This window comes from Gouania willdenowi, chromosome 22 (genome assembly GCF_900634775.1).
Source record: "Gouania willdenowi chromosome 22, fGouWil2.1, whole genome shotgun sequence".
In the NCBI taxonomy this organism is placed as follows: Eukaryota; Metazoa; Chordata; class Actinopteri; order Blenniiformes; family Gobiesocidae; genus Gouania; species Gouania willdenowi.
In genome coordinates this window covers 18,245,489-18,258,275 of record NC_041065.1, presented here as the reverse complement: position 1 = coordinate 18,258,275, position 12,787 = coordinate 18,245,489, and positions in this window count along the sequence as shown.

Genomic DNA, 12,787 nt, shown 5'->3' with positions numbered 1-12,787 from the left:
CATAAACAACAATTTATGGCTTACTACAACCTTATATGTTTTCAAGGTGTTTGTCATAAATGTACTAGTTTTTAGGCACTTACTAAGGCCTAAAATGTACCCCTCCCCCCCATATTTTCAGATTTACACATTACTACCAAAATTTGGTTTGTCATATTTTATGCCTTACTGCAGCCGTGCCTCCATTTTGAGCCATTCATCATCTTCTAGCAAATTTTAAGGGTCTTTCTAAAGCCTTGATTAGAATTAAATAAAATGTTTGTTATTTTCATGCCTAACCTCCTTTATGTGGTAATCTTTTGTCATTTTTTTTGTGCATCACTGCAGCTTTACCTCCATTTGTTGTAAATACACTAGTTGTCAGGGTCTAACCTCAAAATTTTTCCTCCACAATTAACCATTTTTATGCCTTACTATAGTTTTACCTTTGTTTTATGGTGTCTTTATTCATAATTTCACTAGTTTTTAGTGACATATTACAGACGTCAAAATCTTTTCTCACAGTGTACAAAAAAAAAACACCCAACAAATAAAAACTACATATTTATTTCTTAGGTTAAATAGGTAAAAACTCATTTGACCAAAACCTTATGAAAAAGAATAAATTCACAGAATAGCTGCAGTCCAAGCCTTCATGCACCATATACTTTCAATCTGGAGCGTTGCTGTTTCCAGTTCAGTCTCTGATTCCTGTCCGTGCACGTGCTGAGCTGAAAGACTTTTCCTGTAGGTATAACATGCGTGCTGCTGGGCTGGACAACAGAGGAAGGAAACAGCAGTGGAGAGTGAACTGGTGCAGAGTTTTAGTTGAGGTATCGTGCCAGAGGAAAAAAAAAAGAGGTTGTGTGTGTTTTTGCTGCCTGAGAAAAATGATGGTACACGTTTACGGTAAAGATGTCTCTTCATAAAAACCCAAACAAAGCAAACGATTACAGGAGGAAGAGGAAGGTGAGGCACGCTGATGGTTGAGGTAAAGGCTGGCAGGTCTGGTCCTCATGTGGAGCTCACCCAGGAGGAGGTGGGCCTCTCTAGGCATACATGGTTAGCTGGAGCCACTGCAGAGGGAGAGAAGAAACTCATCATCATCAACATCAGACATCTGTGGACCTAGAAGCAGCTGTCCATCTCATTACATTTATGTATTTTTCATTCATTTATTTTTTATTTTTTAAAAAGCAAAATAACGTCATCAGATTTACCATCTGTAATCCTTCAACAGGAATAAAACAATTAATAATACCTCAACACTTTATTATAATCATAAAAACTTCACAGTAAAAAAAAAGATTACAAATAAATAATTATATGACAATTAAATAGTTTAAACTGTACAGTAGAGTAACAATTAAAAAGGAGTTTACAGTAATATTTTTTCTAATTAAGTTCATTTCTAAAACCAAAATGTGACTTTATAGTTAAGTTATTCACTAAAAGCTAAAAAAATGTGTAAATGTCATTTGATTCATAGTAATAATGACTATCAAATACATTACTGTAACATTTTTATGCCTTACCTCTGACATTTGCGTGTTTTTCAAATTTTTTCATTTTTCATGCATAACTGCAATTTCATCCTAGTTTAAGTGTGCTCATCATATTTGAACTAGTTTTTAGGGTGTGATGATAGCTTTATCTCAGAAAAAAAAAATCAATTTTTTTTTCAATTTTTATGCCTTACTATAGCCTTACCTCTGAAATTTGGGTGTTTTTCACATTTTCTCATTTTTCATGCCTAACTGCATTTTTATTCAAGTTTAAGTGTGCTCATCATATTTGAACTAGTTTTTAGGGTCTTATGATAGCTTTATCTCAGAAAAAAAAAATCAATTTTTTTTTCAATTTTTATGCCTTACTATAGCCTTACCTCTGAAATTTGGGTGTTTTTCACATTTTCTCATTTTTCAAGCCTAACTGCATTTTCCACCTAGTTTAAGTGTGCTCATCATATTTGAACTAGTTTTTAGGGTGTGATGATAGCTTTATCTCAGAGAAAAAAATCAATTTTTTTTTCAATTTTTATGCCTCACTATAGCCTTACCTCTGACATTTGGGTGTTTTTCACATTTTTTCATTTTTCATGCCTAACTGTATTTTCCCCCTGGTTTAAGTGTGCTCATCATATTTGAACTAGTTTTAGGGTCTTATGATAGCTTTATCTCAGAAAAAAAAAATCAATTTTTTTTCCCCAATTTTTATGCCTCACTATAGCCTTACCTCTGACATTTGGGTGTTTTTCACATTTTTTCATTTTTCATGCCTAACTGCATTTTCAGCCTAGTTTAAGTGTGCTCATCATATTTGAATTAGTTTTTAGCATCTTATGATAGCTTTATCTCAGAAAAAAAAAAATCAATTTGTTTTTCAATTTTTATGCCTCACTATAGTCTTACCTCTGACATTTGGGTGTTTTTCACATTTTTTCATTTTTTGTGCCTAACTGCATTTTCAGCCTAGTTTAAGTGTGCTCATCATATTTGAACTAATTTTTAGGGTCTTATGATAGCTTTATCTCAGAAAAAAAAAAATCAATTTTTTTTTCAATTTTTGTGCCTCACTATAGCCTTACCTCTGACATTTGGGTGTTTTTCACATTTTTTCATTTTTTGTGTCTAACAGCATTTTTAGGCTAGTTTAAGTGTGCTCATCATATTTGAACTAGTTTTTAGGGTCTAATGATAGCTTTATCTCAGAAAAAAAAATCAATTTTTTTTTCAATTTTTATGCCTTACTATAGCCTTACCTCTGAAATTTGGGTGTTTTTCACATTTTCTCATTTTTCATGCCTAACTGCATTTTCCACCTAGTTTAAGTGTGCTCATCATATTTGAACTAGTTTTTAGGGTCTTATGATAGCTTTATCTCAGAAAAAAAAAAATCTATTTTTTTTTCAATTTTTATTCCTTACTATAGCCTTACCTCTGACATTTGGGTGTTTTTCACATTTTTTCATTTTTCATGCCTAACTGCATTTTTATTCAAGTTTAAGTGTGCTCATCATATTTGAACTAGTTTTTAGGGTCTTATGATAGCTTTATCTCAGAAAAAAAAAATCAATTTTTTTTTCAATTTTTATGCCTTACTATAGCCTTACCTCTGAAATTTGGGTGTTTTTCACATTTTTTCATTTTTCATGCCTAACTGCATTTTCAGCCTAGTTTAAGTGTGCTCATCATATTTGAACTAGTTTTTAGGGTCTTATGATAGCTTTATCTCAGAAAAAAAAATCATTTTGTTTTTCAATTTTTATGCCTCACTATAGCCTTACCTCTGACATTTGGGTGTTTTTCACATTTTTTCATTTTTCATGCCTAACTGCATTTTTATTCAAGTTTAAGTGTGCTCATCATATTTGAACTAGTTTTTAGGGTCTTATGATAGCCTTATCAAAAAAATCAATTTTTTTTTCAATTTTTATGCCTTACTATAGCCTTACCTCTGAAATTTGGGTGTTTTTCACATTTTCTCATTTTTCATGCCTAACTGCATTTTTATTCAAGTTTAAGTGTGCTCATCATATTTGAACTAGTTTTTAGGGTCTTATGATAGCTTTATCTCAGAAAAAAAAAAATCTATTTTTTTTTTCAATTTTTATGCCTCACTATAGTCTTACCTCTGACATTTGGGTGTTTTTCACATTTTTTCATTTTTTGTGCCTAACTGCATTTTCAGCCTAGTTTAAGTGTGCTCATCATATTTGAACTAATTTTTAGGGTCTTATGATAGCTTTATCTCAGAAAAAAAAATCAATTTTTTTTTCAATTTTTGTGCCTCACTATAGCCTTACCTCTGACATTTGGGTGTTTTTCACATTTTTTCATTTTTTGTGCCTAACTGCATTTTCAGCCTAGTTTAAGTGTGCTCATCATATTTGAACTAGTTTTTAGGGTCTTATGATAGCTTTATCTCAGAAAAAATAATCAATTTTTTTTTCAATTTTTATGCCTCACTATAGCCTTACCTCTGACATTTGGGTGTTTTTCACATTTTTTCATTTTTCGTGCCGAACTGCATTTTCAGCCTAGTTTAAGTGTGCTCATCATATTTGAATTAGTTTTTAGGGTCTTATGATAGCTTTATCTCAGAAAAAAAAATCATTTGGTTTTTCAATTTTTATGCCTCACTATAGCCTTACCTCTGACATTTGGGTGTTTTTCACATTTCTTCATTTTTCATGCCTAACTGCATTTTCAGCCTAGTTTAAGTGTGCTCATCATATTTGAACTAATTTTTAGGGTCTTATGATAGCTTTATCTCAGAAAAAAAAATCAATTTTTTTTTCAATTTTTATGCCTCACTATAGCCTTACCTCTGACATTTGGGTGTTTTTCACATTTTTTCATTTTTCGTGCCTAACTGCATTTTCAGCCTAGTCTAAGTGTGCTCATCATATTTGAACTAGTTTTTAGGGTCTTATGATAGCTTTATCTCAGAAAAAAAAAATATTTTTTTTTTCAATTTTTATGCCTCACTATAGTCTTACCTCTGACATTTGGGTGTTTTTCACATTTTTTCATTTTTTGTGCCTAACTGCATTTTCAGCCTAGTTTAAGTGTGCTCATCATATTTGAACTAATTTTTAGGGTCTTATGATAGCTTTATCTCAGAAAAAAAAATCATTTTTTTTTTCAATTTTTGTGCCTCACTATAGCCTTACCTCTGACATTTGGGTGTTTTTCACATTTTTTCATTTTTCGTGCCTAACTGCATTTTCAGCCTAGTCTAAGTGTGCTCATCATATTTGAACTAGTTTTTAGGGTCTTATGATAGCTTTATCTCAGAAAAAAAAAAATATTTTTTTTTTCAATTTTTATGCCTCACTATAGTCTTACCTCTGACATTTGGGTGTTTTTCACATTTTTTCATTTTTTGTGCCTAACTGCATTTTCAGCCTAGTTTAAGTGTGCTCATCATATTTGAACTAATTTTTAGGGTCTTATGATAGCTTTATCTCAGAAAAAAAAATCAATTTTTTTTTCAATTTTTATGCCTTACTATAGCCTTACCTCTGAAATTTGGGTGTTTTTCACATTTTTTCATTTTTCATGCCTAATTGCATTTTTATTCAAGTTTAAGTGTGCTCATCATATTTGAACTAGTTTTTAGGGTCTTATGATAGCTTTATCTCAGAAAAAAAAATCAATTTTTTTTTCAATTTTTATGCCTCACTATAGCCTTACCTCTGACATTTGGGTGTTTTTCACATTTTTTCATTTTTTATGCCCAACTGCATTTTCAGCTTAGTTTAAGTGTGCTCATCATATTTGAACTAGTTTTTAGGGTGTGATGATAGCTTTATCTCAGAGAAAAAAATCAATTTTTTTTTTCAATTTTTATTCCTCACTATAGCCTTACCTCTGACATTTGGGTGTTTTTCACATTTTTTCATTTTTTGTGCCTAACTGCATTTTCAGCCTAGTTTAAGTGTGCTCATCATATTTGAACTAATTTTTAGGGTCTTATGATAGCTTTATCTCAGAAAAAAAAATCAATTTTTTTTTCAATTTTTATGCCTCACTATAGCCTTACCTCTGACATTTGGGTGTTTTTCACATTTTTTCATTTTTCATGCCTAACTACATTTTCAGCCTAGTTTAAGTGTGCTCATCATATTTGAACTAGTTTTTAGGGTCTTATGATAGCTTTATCTCAGAAAAAAAAATCAATTTTTTTTTCAATTTTTATGCCTCACTATAGCCTTACCTCTGACATTTGGGTGTTTTTCAAATTTTTTCATTTTTCATGCCCAACTGCATTTTCAGCTTAGTTTAAGTGTGCTCATCATATTTGAACTAGTTTTTAGGGTGTGATGATAGCTTTATCTCAGAGAAAAAAATCAATTTTTTTTTTCAATTTTTATGCCTCACTATAGCCTTACCTCTGACATTTGGGTGTTTTTCACATTTTTTCATTTTTTGTGCCTAACTGCATTTTCAGCCTAGTTTAAGTGTGCTCATCATATTTGAACTAATTTTTAGGGTCTTATGATAGCTTTATCTCAGAAAAAAAAATCAATTTTTTTTTCAATTTTTATGCCTCACTATAGCCTTACCTCTGACATTTGGGTGTTTTTCACATTTTTTCATTTTTCATGCCCAACTGCATTTTCAGCTTAGTTTAAGTGTGCTCATCATATTTGAACTAGTTTTTAGGGTGTGATGATAGCTTTATCTCAGAGAAAAAAATCAATTTTTTTTTTCAATTTTTATGCCTCACTATAGCCTTACCTCTGACATTTGGGTGTTTTTCACATTTTTTCATTTTTCATGCCTAATTGCATTTTTATTCAAGTTTAAGTGTGCTCATCATATTTGAACTAGTTTTTAGGGTCTTATGATAGCCTTATCTCAGAAAAAAAAAATCAATTTTTTTAAAAAAATTTTTATGCCTCACTATAGCCTTACCTCTGACATTTGGGTGTTTTTCACATTTTTTCATTTTTCATGCCTAACTGCATTTTCAGCCTAATTTATGTGTGCTCATCATATTTGAATTAGTTTTTAGCATCTTATGATAGCTTTATCTCAGAAAAAAAAAAATCAATTTGTTTTTCAATTTTTATGCCTCACTATAGTCTTACCTCTGACATTTGGGTGTTTTTCACATTTTTTCATTTTTTGTGCCTAACTGCATTTTCAGCCTAGTTTAAGTGTGCTCATCATATTTGAATTAGTTTTTAGGGTCTTATGATAGCTTTATCTCAGAAAAAAAAATCATTTTGTTTTTCAATTTTTATGCCTCACTATAGCCTTACCTCTGACATTTGGGTGTTTTTCACATTTTTTCATTTTTCGTGCCTAACTGCATTTTCAGCCTAGCCTAAGTGTGCTCATCATATTTGAACTAGTTTTTAGGGTCTTATGATAGCTTTATCTCAGAAAAAAAAAAATATTTTTTTTTTCAATTTTTATGCCTCACTATAGTCTTACCTCTGACATTTGGGTGTTTTTCACATTTTTTCATTTTTTGTGCCTAACTGCATTTTCAGCTTAGTTTAAGTGTGCTCATCATATTTGAACTAGTTTTTAGGGTCTTATGATAGCTTTATCTCAGAAAAAAAAAAAAAAAAAATTTTCCCCAATTTTTATGCCTCACTATAGCCTTAACCTCTGACATTTGGGTGTTTTTCACATTTTTTCATTTTTTGTGCCTAACTGCATTTTCAGCCTAGTTTAAGTGTGCTCATCATATTTGAACTAATTTTTAGGGTCTTATGATAGCTTTATCTCAGAAAAAAAAATCAATTTTTTTTTCAATTTTTGTGCCTCACTATAGCCTTACCTCTGACATGTGGGTGTTTTTCACATTTTTTCATTTTTCATGCCTAACTGCATTTTCAGCCTAGTTTAAGTGTGCTCATCATATTTGAACTAGTTTTTAGCATCTTATGATAGCTTTATCTCAGAAAAAAAATCAATTTTTTTTTTCAATTTTTATGTCTCACTATAGCCTTACCTCTGACATTTGGGTGTTTTTCACATTTTTTTATTTTTCGTGCCTAACTGCATTTTCAGCCTAGTTTAAGTGTGCTCATCATATTTGAACTAGTTTTTAGGGTCTAATGATAGCTTTATCTCAGAAAAAAAAATCATTTTGTTTTTCAATTTTTATGCCTCACTATAGCCTTACCTCTGACATTTGGGTGTTTTTCACATTTTTTCATTTTTCATGCCTAATTGCATTTTCAGCCTAGTTTAAGTGTGCTCATCATATTTGAACTAGTTTTTAGGGTCTTATGATAGCTTTATCTCAGAAAAAAAAAAATCAATTTTTTTTCCCCAATTTTTATGCCTCACTATAGCCTTACCTCTGACATTTGGGTGTTTTTCACATTTTTTCATTTTTCATGCCTAACTGCATTTTCAGCCTAGTTTAAGTGTGCTCATCATATTTGAACTAATTTTTATGGTCTTATGATAGCTTTATCTCAGAAAAAAAAATCAATTTTTTTTTCAATTTTTATGCCTCACTATAGCCTTACCTCTGACATTTGGGGGTTTTTCACATTTTTTCATTTTTCGTGCCTAACTGCATTTTCAGCCTAGTCTAAGTGTGCTCATCATATTTGAACTAGTTTTTAGGGTCTAATGATAGCTTTATCTCTGAAAAAAAAAAATATTTATTTTTTCAATTTTTATGCCTCACTATAGCCTTACCTCTGACATTTGGGTGTTTTTCACATTTTTTCATTTTTTGTGCCTAACTGCATTTTCAGCCTAGTTTAAGTGTGCTCATCATATTTGAACTAGTTTTTAGGGTCTTATGATAGCTTTATCTCAGAAAAAAAAAAAAAAAAATTTTCCCCCAATTTTTATGCCTCACTATAGCCTTAACCTCTGACATTTGGGTGTTTTTCACATTTTTTCATTTTTTGTGCCTAACTGCATTTTCCACCTAGTTTAAGTGTGCTCATCATATTTGAACTAGTTTTTAGGGTCTTATGATAGCTTTATCTCAGAAAAAAAAAATCAATTTTTTTTTCAATTTTTATGCCTTACTATAGCCTTACCTCTGAAATTTTGGTGTTTTTCACATTTTCTCATTTTTCATGCCTAACTGCATTTTCCACCTAGTTTAAGTGTGCTCATCATATTTGAACTAGTTTTTAGGGTCTTATGATAGCTTTATCTCAGAAAAAAAAAATCAATTTTTTTTCAATTTTTATGCCTCACTATAGCCTTACCTCTGACATTTGGGTGTTTTTCACATTTTTTCATTTTTAGTGCCAAACTGCATTTTCAGCCTAGTTTAAGTGTGCTCATCATATTTGAACTAGTTTTTAGGGTGTCATGATAGCTTTATCTCAGAAAAAAAAAAATCTATTTTTTTTTTTTCCAATTTTTATGCCTCACTATAGCCTTACCTCTACTGCAGCCGTGCCTCCATTTTGAGCCATTCATCATCTTTTAGTAAATTTTAAGGGTCTTTCGAAAGCCTTGATTAGAATAAATAAAATTTTTGTTATTTTCATGCCTAACCTCCTTTATGTGGTAATCTTTTGTCATTTTTTTGTGCATCACTGCAGCTTTACCTCCATTTGTTTTATGGTGTTTTTATTCATAATTTCACTAGTTATTAGTGACTTATTACAGACGTCAAAATCTTTTCTCACAGTGTACAAAAAAAACCCAACAAATAAAAACTACATATTTATTTCTTAGGTTAAATAGGTAAAAACTCATTTGACCAAAACCTTATGAAAAAGAATAAATTCACAGAATAGCTGCAGTCCAAGCCTTCATGCACCATATACTTTCAATCTGGAGCGTTGCTGTTTCCAGTTCAGTCTCTGATTCCTGTCCGTGCACGTGCTGAGCTGAAAGACTTTTCCTGTAGGTATAACATGCGTGCTGCTGGGCTGGACAACAGAGGAAGGAAACAGCAGTGGAGAGTGAACTGGTGCAGAGTTTTAGTTGAGGTATCGTGCCAGAGGAAAAAAAAAAAGAGGTTGTGTGTGTTTTTGCTGCCTGAGAAAAATGATGGTACACGTTTACGGTAAAGATGTCTCTTCATAAAAACCCAAACAAAGCAAACGATTAGAGAAGGAAGAGGAAGGTGAGGCACGCTGATGGTTGAGGTAAAGGCTGGCAGGTCTGGTCCTCATGTGGAGCTCACCTAGGAGGAGGTGGGCCTCTCTAGGCATACATGGTTAGCTGGAGCCACTGCAGAGGGAGAGAAGAAACTCATCATCATCAACATCAGACATCTGTGGACCTAGAGGCAGCTGTCCATCTCATTACATTTATGTATTTTTCATTCATTTATTTTTTATTTTTTAAAAAGCAAAATAACGTCATCAGATTTACCATCTGTAATCCTTCAACAGGAATAAAACAATTAATAATACCTCAACACTTTATTATAATCATAAAAACTTCACAGTAAAAAAAAGATTACAAATAAATAATTATACGACAATTAAATAGTTTAAACTGTACAGTAGAGTAACAATTAAAAAGGAGTTTACAGTAATATTTTTTCTAATTAAGTTCATTTCTAAAACCAAAATGTGACTTTATAGTTAAGTTATTCACTAAAAGCTAAAAAAATGTGTAAATGTCATTTGATTCATAATAATAATTACTATCAAATACATTACTGTAACATTTTTATGCCTTACCTCTGACATGTGGGTGTTTTTCACATTTTTTCATTTTTCGTGCCGAACTGCATTTTCAGCCTAGTTTAAGTGTGCTCATCATATTTGAACTAGTTTTTAGGGTCTTATGATAGCTTTATCTCAGAAAAAAATACATTTATTTTTTTTTCAATTTTTATGCCTTACTATAGCCTTACCTCTGAAATTTGGGTGTTTTTCACATTTTCTCATTTTTCATGCCTAACTGCATTTTTATTCAAGTTTAAGTGTGCTCATCATATTTGAACTAGTTTTTAGGGTCTTATGATAGCCTTATCTCAGAAAAAAAAAAATCATTTTTTTTTTCAATTTTTATGCCTTACTATAGCCTTACCTCTGAAATTTGGGTGTTTTTCACATTTTCTCATTTTTCAAGCCTAACTGCATTTTTATTCAAGTTTAAGTGTGCTCATCATATTTGAAGTAGTTTTTAGGGTCATATGATAGCTTTATCCCAGAAAAAAAAAATCTAATTTTTTTTCAATTTTTATGCCTCACTATAGCCTTACCTCTGACATTTGGGGGTTTTTCACATTTTTTCATTTTTCATGCCTAACTGCAATTTCATCCTAGTTTAAGTGTGCTCATCATATTTGAACTAGTTTTTAGGGTCATATGATAGCTTTATCTCAGAAAAAAATTAAAAAATTTTTTTTTCAATTTTTATGCCTCACTATAGCCTTACCTCTGACATTTGGGGGTTTTTCACATTTTTTCATTTTTCATGCCTAACTGCAATTTCATCCTAGTTTAAGTGTGCTCATCATATTTGAACTAGTTTTTAGGGTCATATGATAGCTTTATCTCAGAAAAAAATTAAAAAAAAATTTTTTCAATTTTTATGCCTCACTATAGCCTTACCTCTGACATTTGGGTGTTTTTCACATTTTCTCATTTTTCATGACTAACTGCAATTTCGTCCTAGTTTAAGTGTGCTCATCATATTTGAACTAATTTTTAGGGTCTTATGATAGCTTTATCTCAAAAAAAAAATCCATTTTTTTTTCAATTTTTATGCCTCACTATAGCCTTACCTCTGACATTTGGGTGTTTTTCACATTTTCTCATTTTTCGTGCCTAACTACAATTTCATCCTAGTTTAAGTGTGCTCATCATATTTGAACTAGTTTTTAGGGTCTTATGATAGCTTTATCTCAGAAAAAAATACATTTATTTTTTTTTCAATTTTTATGCCTTACTATAGCCTTACCTCTGAAATTTGGGTGTTTTTCACATTTTCTCATTTTTCATGCCTAACTGCATTTTTATTCAAGTTTAAGTGTGCTCATCATATTTGAACTAGTTTTTAGGGTCATATGATAGCTTTGTCTCAGAAAAAAAAAATCATTTTTTTTTTAATTTTTATGCCTCACTATAGCCTTACCTCTGACATTTGGGTGTTTTTCACATTTTTTCATTTTTCATGCCTAACTGCATTTTTATTCAAGTTTAAGTGTGCTCATCATATTTGAACTAATTTTTAGGGTCTTATGATAGCTTTATCTCAGAAAAAAAAATCAATTTTTTTTTCAATTTTTATGCCTCACTATAGCCTTACCTCTGACATTTGGGGGTTTTTCACATTTTTTCATTTTTCGTGCCTAACTGCATTTTCAGCCTAGTCTAAGTGTGCTCATCATATTTGAACTAGTTTTTAGGGTCTTATGATAGCTTTATCTCAGAAAAAAAAAAAAATTTATTTTTTCAATTTTTATGCCTCACTATAGTCTTACCTCTGACATTTGGGTGTTTTTCACATTTTTTCATTTTTTGTGCCTAACTGCATTTTCAGCCTAGTTTAAGTGTGCTCATCATATTTGAACTAATTTTTAGGGTCTTATGATAGCTTTATCTCAGAAAAAAAAAATCAATTTTTTTTTCAATTTTTATGCCTTACTATAGCCTTACCTCTGAAATTTGGGTGTTTTTCACATTTTTTCATTTTTCATGCCTAACTGCATTTTCAGCCTAGTTTAAGTGTGCTCATCATATTTGAACTAGTTTTTAGCATCTTATGATAGCTTTATCTCAGAATAAAAATCAATTTTTTTTTCAATTTTTATGCCTCACTATAGCCTTACCTCTGACATTTGGGTGTTTTTCACATTTTTTCATTTTTAGTGCCAAACTGCATTTTCAGCCTAGTTTAAGTGTGCTCATCATATTTGAAGTAGTTTTTAGGGTCATATGATAGCTTTATCCCAGAAAAAAAAAATCTAATTTTTTTTTCAATTTTTATGCCTCACTATAGCCTTACCTCTGACATTTGGGTGTTTTTCACATTTTTTCATTTTTCATGCCGAACTGCATTTTCAGCCTAGTTTAAGTGTGCTCATCATATTTGAAATAGTTTTTAGGGTCTTATGATAGCTTTATCTCAGAAAAAAAAATCATTTTGTTTTTCAATTTTTATGCCTCACTATAGCCTTACCTCTGACATTTGGGTGTTTTTCACATTTTTTCATTTCTCATGCCTAACTGCATTTTCAGCCTAGTTTAAGTGTGCTCATCATATTTGAACTAATTTTTAGGGTCTTATGATAGCTTTATCTCAGAAAAAAAAATCAATTTTTTTTTCAATTTTTATGCCTCACTATAGCCTTACCTCTGACATTTGGGGGTTTTTCACATTTTTTCATTTTTCGTGCCTAA